Here is a 13,047-nt window from a genome sequence, read left to right as displayed (position 1 = left end):
CCAAGAATAGGCACAGATGTACGAGTTGAAATTTTTAAACATCCCCTGCACTAATATCATTGGACATAAATTGAGACGATGACAATTGTCCATCAAGGAAACTGAAAATAAATTCCTCAAATTCTAAGGGGCTACATAAAAGCATTCCTCTTGGAGAAAGCATTCTTCCTTATTCAAAAATTTAGGCAAGATTAATGGATTTTCACCAAATGCGGTGAGAAGCTTTAATGACAATGGTTGTTACAAGAAATGCCCTGCAGCAATTAAAAATCAAATGTGGGAACACAACTGAATAAGTAATTCTCAAACCTACTGGGTGAAAATGTTTTTTTTATTTGTAAATATGCCCCATTTACATTAGCAAATGAAAGATGTGAGGGAGCTCCACAGAGAATGCAGATTGGAGGAATTTCATCCCTTGTGATTTCACCCATTAACTTGCTGAACTTATTCTTAATACCTTGATGAAGATGAATGAAGAATATTTCATTTTTACAACAAAGAGATATATTTACTTAATTTATCATCTTGTTGTTTTGCTTCCTTACTTCTGTCAATGTGCTACTAAATATGCAACAACCATTTGAAAATACATGTAAAATGTCATTAAGCATAGCAATCTTTGTTAAAATGAAATAATATGAAATCATTTCTTAATGATAGCCTAATTTAGTCCATTGGTAAAGGTTAATGTTTGGAAAGGGTATTTTAGCTTAACATTTCACTGGACATAGTGTTACTCGATTCGTTCTATAAGCATCTCGAAGTAAAATTAAAGATAAAGCATGTTCAAGTTCATTATCATCTGACTGAACGTATTTTTGGGGGTTTTTTTGTTTGAGTTTTGTGTGCCCGATGGAGATGTGGGGGGGCTGGTAGTCATGGTGGGGAGCTGGGTGATGGAGGACCTCAGTTTTCTTCAGGATGACTTCCAGGCCAAACATTTTGGCAGGTTCCGCAAAACAGGACATCAAGCGCTGAAGAGCTGGCTCTGAATGGGCAACTAAAGCGGCATCGTCTGCAAAGAGTAGTTCACGGACAAGTTGCTCTTGTGTCTTGGTGTGAGCTTGCAGGCGCCTCAGATTGAAGAGACTGCCATCCGTGCGGTACCGGATGTAAACAGCGTCTTCATTTTTGAGGTCTTTCATGGCTTGTTTCAGCATCATGCTGAAGAAAATTGAAAAGAGGGTTGGTGCGAGAACGGATCCTTGCTTCACGCCATTGTTAATGGTGAAGGGTTCATACCCTACGAAATAGCCCTTTTTCATGAGAGAACAACATAACAATTAAATGGAAAGTTAATGTATGAAATACAAGAGCAGTCTTAATTCCAGTTTCACCACAATATCCTGGCCTTTATAAATCATACCAAAGAAGAGATTAACATAATCATGTGGAGAATGTGTCATGAGTTTATTGTCATATACATTGTATTTTGTATATATACATCAAAATTCTTACTTGCTGCAGCTGAACTTTGAAAAAAAGAAAATAACACAAGGTGGTCATTTACCCATCCTTCAACAAGTTATCCAATTAGTGACAAACATCTACTCTTTCTCGATAGACCTACAAATATTTGCCCTGAAAGTATTTATCCAATTCTTCTTCATAAGTTGATAGCGAATCTGTTTCCATCAACATCAGTGTACTCTCACTCAAGTTATTTCACTGTGTAAAATAATCCTCGTCTTTGCTTCTTTTGGCAATTATTATCATCTATGCTATCAACCTCACTGCTATTAGAATCAGCTCATTTTATTTACTCTGTCACATACACTTGTTATTCTAATGTTAATTGTTCTTTTAAAATGATATATTTTTTTACAAAATTATCCTGTTTTCTATCTGAACTTTAGTTTTTTTTAATTTGTCTCTTTTCACTTCAACCTCAGGAGGGAGAGTTTGCAACCTGATTTATGCTAACACTGGTCTTGAACCAGCTGCTTATCAAGTCCAGAGTGTGACATGGAAACAGGTGATACTGACAGCAGTCCTTACTTACCCTCAGCCCCTGCAGAAAAGAGTCTTGTTTCCTTTCAGCATTTCCCCAGTGGTACAACTGGGAGCAATGATATGCCAGGGCAAAATGGGAAATCAAGTCACATCAGTGAACTGTGCCTTTGAATTGCCTCGTGTACTCTACACAAATATTCATAAGCAGGGAGCCATAAATGGTGGGAAAAAAGCAAACCTAAGAATAAATTTTATGTTATCAGTAAGCATCCACAGGTCTGAATTTAAAACATTCAAATTTGACCATAACAGCTGGAGATTTTGAATGTATTTAATTAATCAATTCCTGAATTGCAGTATTAGTAATGTCCAGAGAAAACCAGTAGACTGGTTAAGAATACACCAATGTACTTCAAGGAAGGAAATCCCATTCTCACGCAGTCTAGCCTACACACCACTCCAGATCCATGTCATTCCAGATCCACGTCACTCAAGATCCACATCAACATGATTGATTCAGTTACCATCTGAACTGGGCAATTAGTTCAAGGCCATTTAGAGTGGGCAAAAAATACTGCTTTGCAAGAGATGAATGATTGAAAAAGTACTATGCAGGATGCTAATCCCCTGAAGACTTTCACAAAACCACAATTGCCATGAGAAGTCGATGATCCCTTAAAATGGGATATTTTTAGTAAGCTATTGAATACAAGCTGAGATGCGCAAGGTTAAGATAAGTATTCGCAGGAGCTCCAAGCTCCAATTTAACACACGCTAATGGTGCTGTCAATACAGTGGCTTACATGATTCACACCACACATCTAATAAATCTTTGGAATGACCTCCCAACCCATGATGCCCATCCACAGAAGAATATAATTTTTTTTGTTTTTTTTTCCTGCCAACTCTATAATATCCACGATGATAGTGGATAGTACATAGCCTGTTCAACTCTTGGGGCTAAGACCTACTGACAAAAGTGGACTGATGGAGGGACCCAGAGATCATTATTATCTCTCCAGGCAGCAGAAAAAAGGATGAACAGCTCAAAGCATGAAGTACTTGAGAGGGTAGAGGGGGATTGAGAGAGAGAGAGAGAGAGAGAGAGAGAAGTGAACTGCAAGCAGCAAATTGATTTCTGTTCTCTATGTTAGGTCTGAGCCAATGACATTAAAAGTCAGTAATTCTTGAAACTAACTGCAATAAAACAAACCAACAGGTACACACTCTGTGAAGAGGTCGTAGAGATGGAAAGAAAAAATCTGCCAAAAAGGGAGCGGCTTTCATAATAAATAATGTTATGTGAGAAAATATTAATAACCCACAGTATAAGCATCTTAATGGAAGATGAACTGTAACATGCACAATTGAGAGGTAGCACAAGTTTCCCAAAATAAAAATGGATCTAAATATGGAGAAGGACAAAAACACAGGTGAATCAAGCACAGTCATCATATAAAGCAGAAGCACAGGTTCAGGGTTAATTTCTAGAAGACAGAATTGAAAAGTGCTATTTGTTGAAATTAAATTTAAATTTAGATCGCACTGAGCAAAGAAGGTCTCTACCACGAGCTCAGTCACAGGAGGAGATTTACAAGCATGTGTACAAAGTCTCCTTTTTAAAAAAAATGAACACGCTGACTGGTTTCTGAAAATCCCTGGCCTAGGAATATTTGGGAATATTTGGGAAGGCACAAGTCTATGCACTGGGACGGATGGAATTCCAATATTAATGGTAGGAGTGGGCCATCATTCAAATTACCCACTGGCTTGTCCCATCAAGGTCTTCCCTCCACATTGGCCTTGTCAGTCACCTGAGAACCCACAAAGCCAGAGTGGATGCAAACCCTTTTTGATCCCAAGAAGAAGGTGGATAAATATTAAGATTTCTTCTCAAATTTTTTTTAAAGAACAGATTCATTTAGTGCAGAAAAGATTTATCAGAATGATAGCAGAATTGCATCATCAGATGCAAGGATCGACAATGAGATAGACAACAGACTCGCCAAGGCAAATAGCGCCTTTGGAAGACTACACAAAAGAGTCTGGAAAAACAACCAACTGAAAAACCTCACAAAGATAAGCGTATACAGAGCCGTTGTCATACCCACACTCCTGTTCGGCTCCGAATCATGGGTCCTCTACCGGCACCACCTACGGCTCCTAGAACGCTTCCACCAGCGTTGTCTCCGCTCCATCCTCAACATCCATTGGAGCGCTCACACCCCTAACGTCGAGGTACTCGAGATGGCAGAGGTCGACAGCATCGAGTCCACGCTGCTGAAGATCCAGCTGCGCTGGATGGGTCACGTCTCCAGAATGGAGGACCATCGCCTTCCCAAGATCGTATTATATGGCGAGCTCTCCACTGGCCACCGTGACAGAGGTGCACCAAAGAAAAGGTACAAGGACTGCCTAAAGAAATCTCTTGGTGCCTGCCACATTGACCACCGCCTGTGGGCTGATAACGCCTCAAACCGTGCATCTTGGCGCCTCACAGTTTGGCGGGCAGCAGCCTCCTTTGAAGAAGACCGCAGAGCCCACCTCACTGACAAAAGGCAAAGGAGGAAAAACCCAACACCCAACCCCAACCAACCAATTTTCCCTTGCAACCGCTGCAATCGTGTCTGCCTGTCCCGCATCGGACTGGTCAGCCACAAACGAGCCTGCAGCTGACGTGGACTTTTTACCCCCTCCATAAATCTTCGTCCGCGAAGCCAAGCCAAAGAAGAAAAAGAAGAAGCAGAAATAATAGGACAGCGGTATTAGAATGATAGAAAAATCTAGCAAACTTTTCAAGATTATAAAAAATTTGGAAGAGTTAACATAGGATTCAATGCAATAAATGTAAAGATGTATTTTGGAACTAATTTCAGGAGCCAGAGTATGTGAAATGTTGTTATGACATTGAAATGAATGGGATGAAGAAATCTGGATAAACACGTGTATAAATAAGTGGAAGACAATGAAGATTAGAGCGAGATAAAGTTGAGTGGAATGAAGTCTGTGATTGTGGACAACCAATTGACAAGTACCAGTTGGCCAATGGACTTCGTTATCTACCTGGGTGGCACGATCAGTGTAGTAGTTAATGCAAAGCTGCTACAGCGCCAGCAAACTGTTTGAATGGTTCGAATCCAGCGCTGTCAGTAAAAAGTTTGTACGTTCTCCCTGTGTCTGTGGGGGCTTTCTCCGGGTGCTCTGGTTTCCTCCATTCTTCAAAAATGTATGGGGGCTGTAGGTTAATTGGGTGACATAGCCTTGTGGGCTAGAAGGGCCTGCTACCAAGCTGTATGTCTTAATTTAATTTATTAGAGATGATGTGAAAGAGAAAAAAGTCAAAAATGGATGCGTAAGAACCAGACAAAAGTCAGGGACTGGTTGCAACAAACCCAGGGATGAACAAATCACGAAAGTGTTGATGTCGTCTATCAGAAAAACAGTGTTTATAAACTTCAGAAATTGATACAGTAATTCTGCAAAAATGGCCTTTAATAGCCCAGTTTCCAATATTTCTATGAATAGAAGGCATGAGGCACCACCAAAAGAAAATCCAATGCAAACAAGAAGACAACTCTACTGGACCAAAGGACTTATTGCTAATGGCATCACATGAGCCCAGCCACTGCGAACAATGGCATTAAATTTCACCATTTTTTGCTCTTAATTAGAACTACATGTGGAAGTGGTTCTACTGTTTAAAAGAAACTCAGCCACTTTCTCCTGATGAAAGAGCAAGCAGTAGCAGTGAAATAATTGTAATTGATGATCACGTGGATGCTTCTCAGCAGATGGTGATTTTTTTTCTTTGCAGTTTTTGTACTTTGCCATAAATACTGTCAAGTCATTGGGTGAAACACTCTGCTGAGATGCAAAAAGGAAGAGAGGTGATTGACAGCCCACTATGTAATCTGATCTGGTATAATAATGGCCAGTCAATCAGCTTTGCAATTTCTCATTAAAACAAGTGGATGTAAACAAGAAAGTTATGATTCTACAAATGGATGATAAAATACAGATTGGACCCACACTTCAAAGGCAGCTCTGAACTCTGAAACAATTACAATTAATTAATTATTCCTGATGTGAGGAACCAACTAGAAGGAAATTAAAGGACTTTGGGATTGTAAAACCTGAAGGATCTCCCTTGCATTGATGCATTTTTAGGACAACTTTAAAAATGTTTTCAATTTTTTTTTCCCGCAAGATGTGAAAAGCATTGAAATTGGGTAGCATGGTTAGTGCAACACCGTTACAGTGCAAGTGACCAGGGTTTAATTCTGGCACTATCTGTATAGAGTTTGAATGTTCTCCCCATTCCCACAATGGGTTTCCATTGGGTGCTCCAGTTTCCTCCCAACCTTCAAAAATGTACCGGGCATATAGGTCAATAGGCTCATGGGCTGAAAGGGGCTGTTACTGTGCTGTTTGTCTAAATTTAAATTAAAAAATTTAAATGACAACCAGCCAAATTGATAGTCTGGCTGTCCATCAGGTAAGAAGGCAGCTGGAATAAGTACAAACCAGAAACTGGGGATAGACATGATAGATTAGATAATGTAGAGGATCAGATATTGGTGGAGTTGGTCTTTGTGGTGAATGGATATACAGATGTCTATGGGCCTTGGGTGTTGCAGGAGGAGCATTGGACTTCTGGAGGTAATGGAAGTGAGCTACCAACATGTTTAATTGCACAATGAGGGTTTTCATCCTCATTTACAAGCTTGCAACAAAGTCTTTTGATTTCATCCTTCTTGTCTTCTTTTGTCATCTGAGACTTACCTGCCAAGCTTGGAAGCATGACGTGCAAACGAAAATGAAATTAAAATGGAGCCCTACAACCTCACTTAACATGCTCTATTGGAAGACCTACTGTTAGGGATTGCATGTCAGTTTTAATCAGGAATTACGTGCATAGCAGCCATTAAGACAAATGAGAACCAGCCTTCCAACAAAAACCTGCTCGCATATAATTTACAGACAGGAATCCAGCAGACATCATTTTCTGGAAAGATTGCATGCCATCACTGCACAGCAGGAGATCACAAAAGAGATATACTTTGGAAACCGGCATACCTATCTCTTGTACGTAAACAAAGGTACTTTATTGACAATGTAACTTCCATTAAAGTTAAGGAGCTTTTGGTTCTGCACAAATTACAATTTACCAGGGCAAAACACTAAATTAATGTTTGTTACTAGTTTACACAGAAACCTTAACAATTCGAACAGGCAAGGCTTTAAATGACCATTTTGTCACTTATCACATAGTTAATGATATATTGTTCTGTTAATCAAGAGTTAGGATTTTTGCATATTCTTGCATATCTTTTGTGCTCAAAATGTCTAAAACCACAATGTACTTTTGAGTTCAGAGGGATTATTTGGAAATCCGCCAAGAGATATTGAATGAGCTAGGTGGAGAATGTGTCACGAGTTTATTGTCATATACGTTGTATTTTGTATATATACATCAAAATTCTTACTTGCTGCAGCTGAACTTTGAAAAAAAGAAAATGACAATAGGATGCATCAAAATAAATTATGTGGATGATAAATACAAAAAATATAGAAATAGTAAACACAGTTTTCATAGTGCAAGAAGAAAGTGTTCAATATGACAAAACCTACCTCATGAAAATGATCTCCCACTCTTCAATCTGCCTCCATCAAAACCAGGTGTGATTCTAGGGATTAAGTTCAAGGCTTTAAGAAAATGTCCATTTGTCCCTGACACATCCATTCTTCAAGATTAAATGGACTGAATGCACAACGTTTATTACTCTGGACTTCCTTAATGTGGGTGTCTTTTAGTTACAGAACTGAGGTGAAAGCGAATTACAAATCCCAAAGATCTGCCTAATGAACAAGATTGACTGATAACTGAGTAAGTCAACTTCTTCACCATATTTTACATTAGACAGTTATCTTCACCCCTCTACAAATGGTGGGGGAGAGGGGAAATATTAACATTGCTGCCTCACCTTAGTCACTGTAGTGCTCTTTTCCAACTTGTACTTCCTGTTTCAGATTATTTACCCCCAAGTCCTGGAAGTAGGCAGATTCCAAAGTGACCCAGATATGATAGATTAACTGGACTTCTAGTCCCTACAAAATATAATTGCTCCTCCCTACCCAATGTCTTTTAATCCCCAACACCTAGTCAGGGAATCAAAATTCCAGAACATGTACAGATTTTATTTTAATGAATACACCAATCCAGAGCTAATGACTTGTTCATTCTTTAAAATATTGATGCTTGCTTTGCTATGACAGGAGCAAAAACAAAGTTATTACGAGTGCATCATAATCGGAGAGTTTTGAGTCATTGCTACTAATAAATTTGTGTTAGATGGAATCAACCACAGCAAGACTACTCTCACGCCCTTTTAATAAGACATTACTAGAATCTATGAATAAAAGACATTTAACATTTTTTACAAAGGGAAAGAAACACATTGGTCTTTTTTAAGCTTTCCAGTCTAAAAGTATGCATATATATTGTCTATTAATTCAATATTTGGAAACCTTTGTACTTTAAAGTCACATTTTTCAAAAATACTGGTTACGTTGACAAAGGTTGCTATCTACATTGTGGAAGCTTTCATGAAGATGGGTCGAGGACATCACAGTAATAAAATCTGTCATGTAACTAAATGTGATGGATAACTGTAATGGACATAAAATAACATGGAATTTTCAGTCAGTAACTTGCCCACACAATGTACTATATGCTCTTTTCTGTCCGCAAAACAAATAGGACAGAAAAACAATCACCATAGAATCTGTATTACACACATTTTAGTCTCTTTTCTCATGTGCAGATGTAGCATAATTTACATTTGTCTTGCACCAAATGTCACAAACTTTTGATTAAGCTGGAAGGAGATTTCAGAAGTTTTCCTTGAGAAATTCCGATGTGCAGGTGGAAAGGAACTTTTTGGGGAAAAATCTCATTCCTGTCCAAGTGGAAAATTCAGTGTTCAGTTTCAATCCCTATTTACTGACACACAAAATTCTTCTGATTCCTTCAAAAGAAGCGGAGCTCAGTGGCACTGTGGTTAATGTTCACCTCCTGCCATGTGGTTACAGATTTGAATCCCTGCAGGGATTTAGTGCTGCATGGAATCTTAATGTGCGATTAGTGCACATTCATATTAAACCTGCTAGTTTGATCACTACAGACTGTGTAGTAATCTGTACTTTGCCACAGAAATATCATGCCTTGACCCTCAAAAACATACTGCAATTCCAATAAAATCCACCACAGTTTAACATTATATTTGACATGCTAATGCTGACCATGACTCCCAGGTCCCAGGTCTTTATCACTCATGTACCAATTAATCCAATACTATGGGACATTCCCTTCATCACGGACCTCATTAGAGCAGCCAAAATGCTCGACTCCTGAGGAATGTATTGTAGCAACAGTGGAATGGATCATCTTGACATGTGACCTTCTAATCATTTTTGATGCTTAACATTTTTTTCTTCATAACCCATTCCTAAGATAAAAATATTGAAAGAAACCAGTTGAGGGGCAAAGCCCTATTCTCTATAGACTGTTAAAATTTTGAGTTAAACATGTCACCATTTTGAAAAAAAAGCATTTGACATCAATCCACAAAAGAATAAACAATTATTCACTAAAATGTGCACATTAAATAAAAGCGAGTTGATGGTTATAAACGAGTTTACTGTGGCTGAGGGATGATGATATGTCTGTTTTCTTCTGTGCCATTATCTAAGTACTTGAACTCTGGATAACAATGACTTCATACACAATGAGAAGTGCTAGGCTTTAATTGTATGTATTTAGTCACGCAAACAGAAGCTATGGCCTGAGAATGGCTCGTTAGCCAATGACATCATTCAGTTTCCTGAACTTTAGAAATGGCACTGAACAGCAATGGCAAACTTGCGCTGATATTAGTTTGAGTTACATTGTAAATTCCAGTTTTAGGCCAAACTTGGGGATGCAGACACTCCTCCAAACATGCTTGCAAACCATTTGCTGCTACCAGCCAAATGCATACAGTGGAAAGGAAGAGAGAAGATGGAAACATCAGGAGACTGGGTGGTTCATGCAGAAATCCTCTCTGTCAATCAATGCACTGTGTCTGCATGAAACTGATGATCGCATCATCATGTTAGTTTGCCTGACTTGCTAAGCACAAAGAAGGTGGGAAAATTTTCTCAAGCAGGGATGTTAGCACTTGAAAAATCAATCACCATCTGTGCTCATTTTCTGAAGAGAAGAGAAACAACCTCTGTTTAAAAATACATCTAAATAAATATCTCTTAATGTTTGAAAATAAACTGCAAGGTCGTGGAGTACATGGCAATTAGAAGGGAACAAACAATGGCTGCTTTTAGTGACTTCATTATTTAATATCACATTTTAAATCTATGTCTCCGCAATAAAGTCATACTTCCATAAATAGATTTGAAAGCCACCTAAAGAGTCCCAGCAGTTGCAAAGGTTACAATAAAGTTGCAGGAAGAACATTACCACAAAATATGTGAAGATCAGACTTGCACACCATACAGCAGTGAAATGTTTGTACCATGGAGCAACTTTCTTTTCAGTAGCACAGCTGTGTGAAAACTGCCAACAAAAAAAGGATGCTGAGGCAGCAAACTATTAAATACTCCATGTTTATCCAAGCTTTTTTCAAGTAACCAGCCACTTGCACGACATGACTACTTAACTAAATAGGTTTGGAGGTCTCAGAGCAACCACAGAAAAATATGTTGGTGGAAATTAAAGTTCACTATTTAAATACGTTTTCCCTTGTGAAGTGTTATCGACATGGAGCAATGCATTCAAATCCAGTAAAAATGAATAATTGAAGTTAAAAATTTCTCTCAGAATCATCCATATTGTTGCTATAGTAATATTACTACAGTTTCACTCGGAGACATTATTTTGCTAGCAAGTAAAAATAAAGTTTCAGCTGTGTTGCAATAGCTCTACCTCTGAATATTTCTCGGGGAGGGAGAACTTTATGGTGTTCTGACAAAGCACCCTCAATTTGACAATAGAAACCTTTCTTCGAACTCAAAGGACGGATTTTATTTGGAAAATAGAACATACCTTACAAATCAATCATCTAAAATTACCAGACTTGCTGCAGCTTAAAAGGTACAGCAAACAGAATCAATCAATTTGTGGCACTTTAAACAAAATCAAGATGGATCACCAGTTGATAACTGGAAAGAAGTACAACAAAGTGACTCTATTATATAGTCTGCAGTAGTAAATCTTAGTATTTACTTATATAGTTTTCAAGTTGAATCAAACACTTCTTTAACCATTCAAAAATATGCAGTTCTCTTTTTTCATTGAACTCTCTCGAACTCAAAGACATATCTCTGACAATTTGATAAAACTTTTTTTAACAATAAACAATGAACTATGATTATTTCAGACACTTGTAGCTGAAGTCAAATGATAATGTGATATTTGAATGAACTGGCAAGGTATTGAGGTGGAATTTCCATTCAGTCTTTTGCCAAAGAACTATAATTCTTACCAAATTCAAGGATTTACCCCAGCGTTCTTTTAGAATGCGATGGGTTGCCAAGAGATTCTTTCCACCAGGAGAGAGCCATGCAATAGATAGAGGGCAGTCCTGGTGGTGGGAGCACATGCACACACACACACACACGCTTTTTACACAGAAATCCCACAATATTGCTATAAATAAGACAGCATTAAGCTTTGGTTGTTTACACTGAACCAAACAAAGCCGGCATAATGCCGGGTGAGTGTGTCATTTTACACAGTAAGCCGACATGCCAGAAGCAAAAGATGTGGGACATGTAACACAACAGCAATGATGTCGACATCTAGTCTCACGTATAACGTACCATATTTGATGGCATGTTAGACCCACTTTATTTCCCAAAAAAATGGCTCGAAAATATTCCCCCAGTCTTATATGCAAAGTTTAAATTAGGGCTGTTGGGGGGGGGGGGGGGGGGGAGGGTGGTGGGGGGGAGGGGGGCTGGTTGCGGGACGCCGCAAGACTCTCCCAGCAGACCGCTGTCAGTCCCCACACTGGTCATTGTTGTGGTGAGAAAGTGTAAGGTTCAAGAGAAACGAGTCTAGACACAAACATTACTTTTATTAACACAGAACAATTAATAGAAGGAAGTGGGAAAATCTTAGGGGGAATAAAACACGCACACAATTTAAAAAGTGTGGGAAAATAAGCTCACGATTCAATAAAACATATGTGCATGATTTATAAAAGAGTGTGGGAAAGCCTACTGCAAGATTCTGTCCACTCAACATACCTCTTTAAGTGATCCTTATGACATAGGTGCTCTGTGATTAGTAAAGGATTATTTAAGGTGGTATGTGAGTGGAGGTGGGTGGGGGGGGTGGGGGGGAAGGTTGAGAACCACTGCTCTAGACCCAATTGTTATTTTACTTGAGAAAAATTGTCATTGGCCCATTTCCTGTGGAGTTATGAAACTGTGCACATAACGAGTCAATTAGGTACAGTGGTTTTCAAACTTTTTCTTTCCACTCGCATACCACTTTAAATAATCCCTTACTAATCACCACTATCTATCGTTGGCGGCTGTCAGGGAGGAGTGGGGTGGTGGGCTACAGACTGTTCAAACTGAGGACAAGTCCACAGATCAGCTTGCTCACAGCACAAGGTGACTCGAGGCACATGGGGACAGCCGAGAGTGGGGCGGTGGGATCACTGTGGGGTTTGGTTTTTTTTATCATGATGCCACTCCCTAACACTAATCTCTCTCTTAATATCTGAAGGTCCGACAGTGACTGTCTTGAATATGAGCATTCACACCCTCCTTCTGTAGAGTGCCAGATTCAGTACCCTTTGATACATATGTTTTATCTTAATCATGAATGATCAAGCCCTATTTTGAAAAACCAACAGCCACCCCACTTCTGTCCTGTCAAACTACGAATTATGTACTTATGAATTAAATCATCTCTCAGTTTCCTCCCAGCAACAATTAAGTGCTTCACCCACCTTACGAAACGATGAGTCTAGTAGAGGATGCGTCACTATTTCACCACCAGCTCATTTCATCTCCAGCTCCAGC

The 13,047-nt window shown here is 39.0% G+C and overlaps 1 protein-coding gene and 1 long non-coding RNA gene across 15 annotated transcripts in view; one reads left to right on the top strand and one right to left on the bottom strand.

The window, feature by feature from the left end:
* Window positions 1-13,047, top strand: part of LOC138744905 (uncharacterized) — a 35,877-nt gene that overhangs the window by 1,253 nt on the left and 21,577 nt on the right. Inside the window, exon 2 of the long non-coding RNA XR_011345856.1 lies at window positions 7,771-7,843. This is a non-coding gene — a long non-coding RNA (uncharacterized lncRNA). The remainder of the gene's footprint in view (window positions 1-7,770; window positions 7,844-13,047) is intronic.
* The window catches only part of znf536 (zinc finger protein 536), a 329,669-nt gene that overhangs the window by 315,475 nt on the left and 1,147 nt on the right, over window positions 1-13,047 (bottom strand). For 11 of the 14 annotated variants that reach the window (XM_069901729.1, XM_069901722.1, XM_069901733.1 and 8 more), the window contains exon 2: window positions 7,588-7,643. The exons of 2 other annotated variants lie outside the window; for them this stretch is intronic. The gene's annotated coding sequence lies outside the window, so the exon portion shown is untranslated. Of the gene's footprint in view, window positions 1-7,587; window positions 7,644-7,940; window positions 8,008-13,047 lie in introns of those variants that run through there. One more of the 14 variants, XM_069901726.1, reaches the window with a different exon arrangement.

This window comes from Narcine bancroftii, chromosome 10 (assembly GCF_036971445.1).
Source record: "Narcine bancroftii isolate sNarBan1 chromosome 10, sNarBan1.hap1, whole genome shotgun sequence".
Taxonomy (NCBI): Eukaryota; Metazoa; Chordata; class Chondrichthyes; order Torpediniformes; family Narcinidae; genus Narcine; species Narcine bancroftii.
The sequence above is the reverse complement of the archived record's forward strand: the minus strand, read 5'-3'. Positions and strand labels throughout refer to the sequence as shown.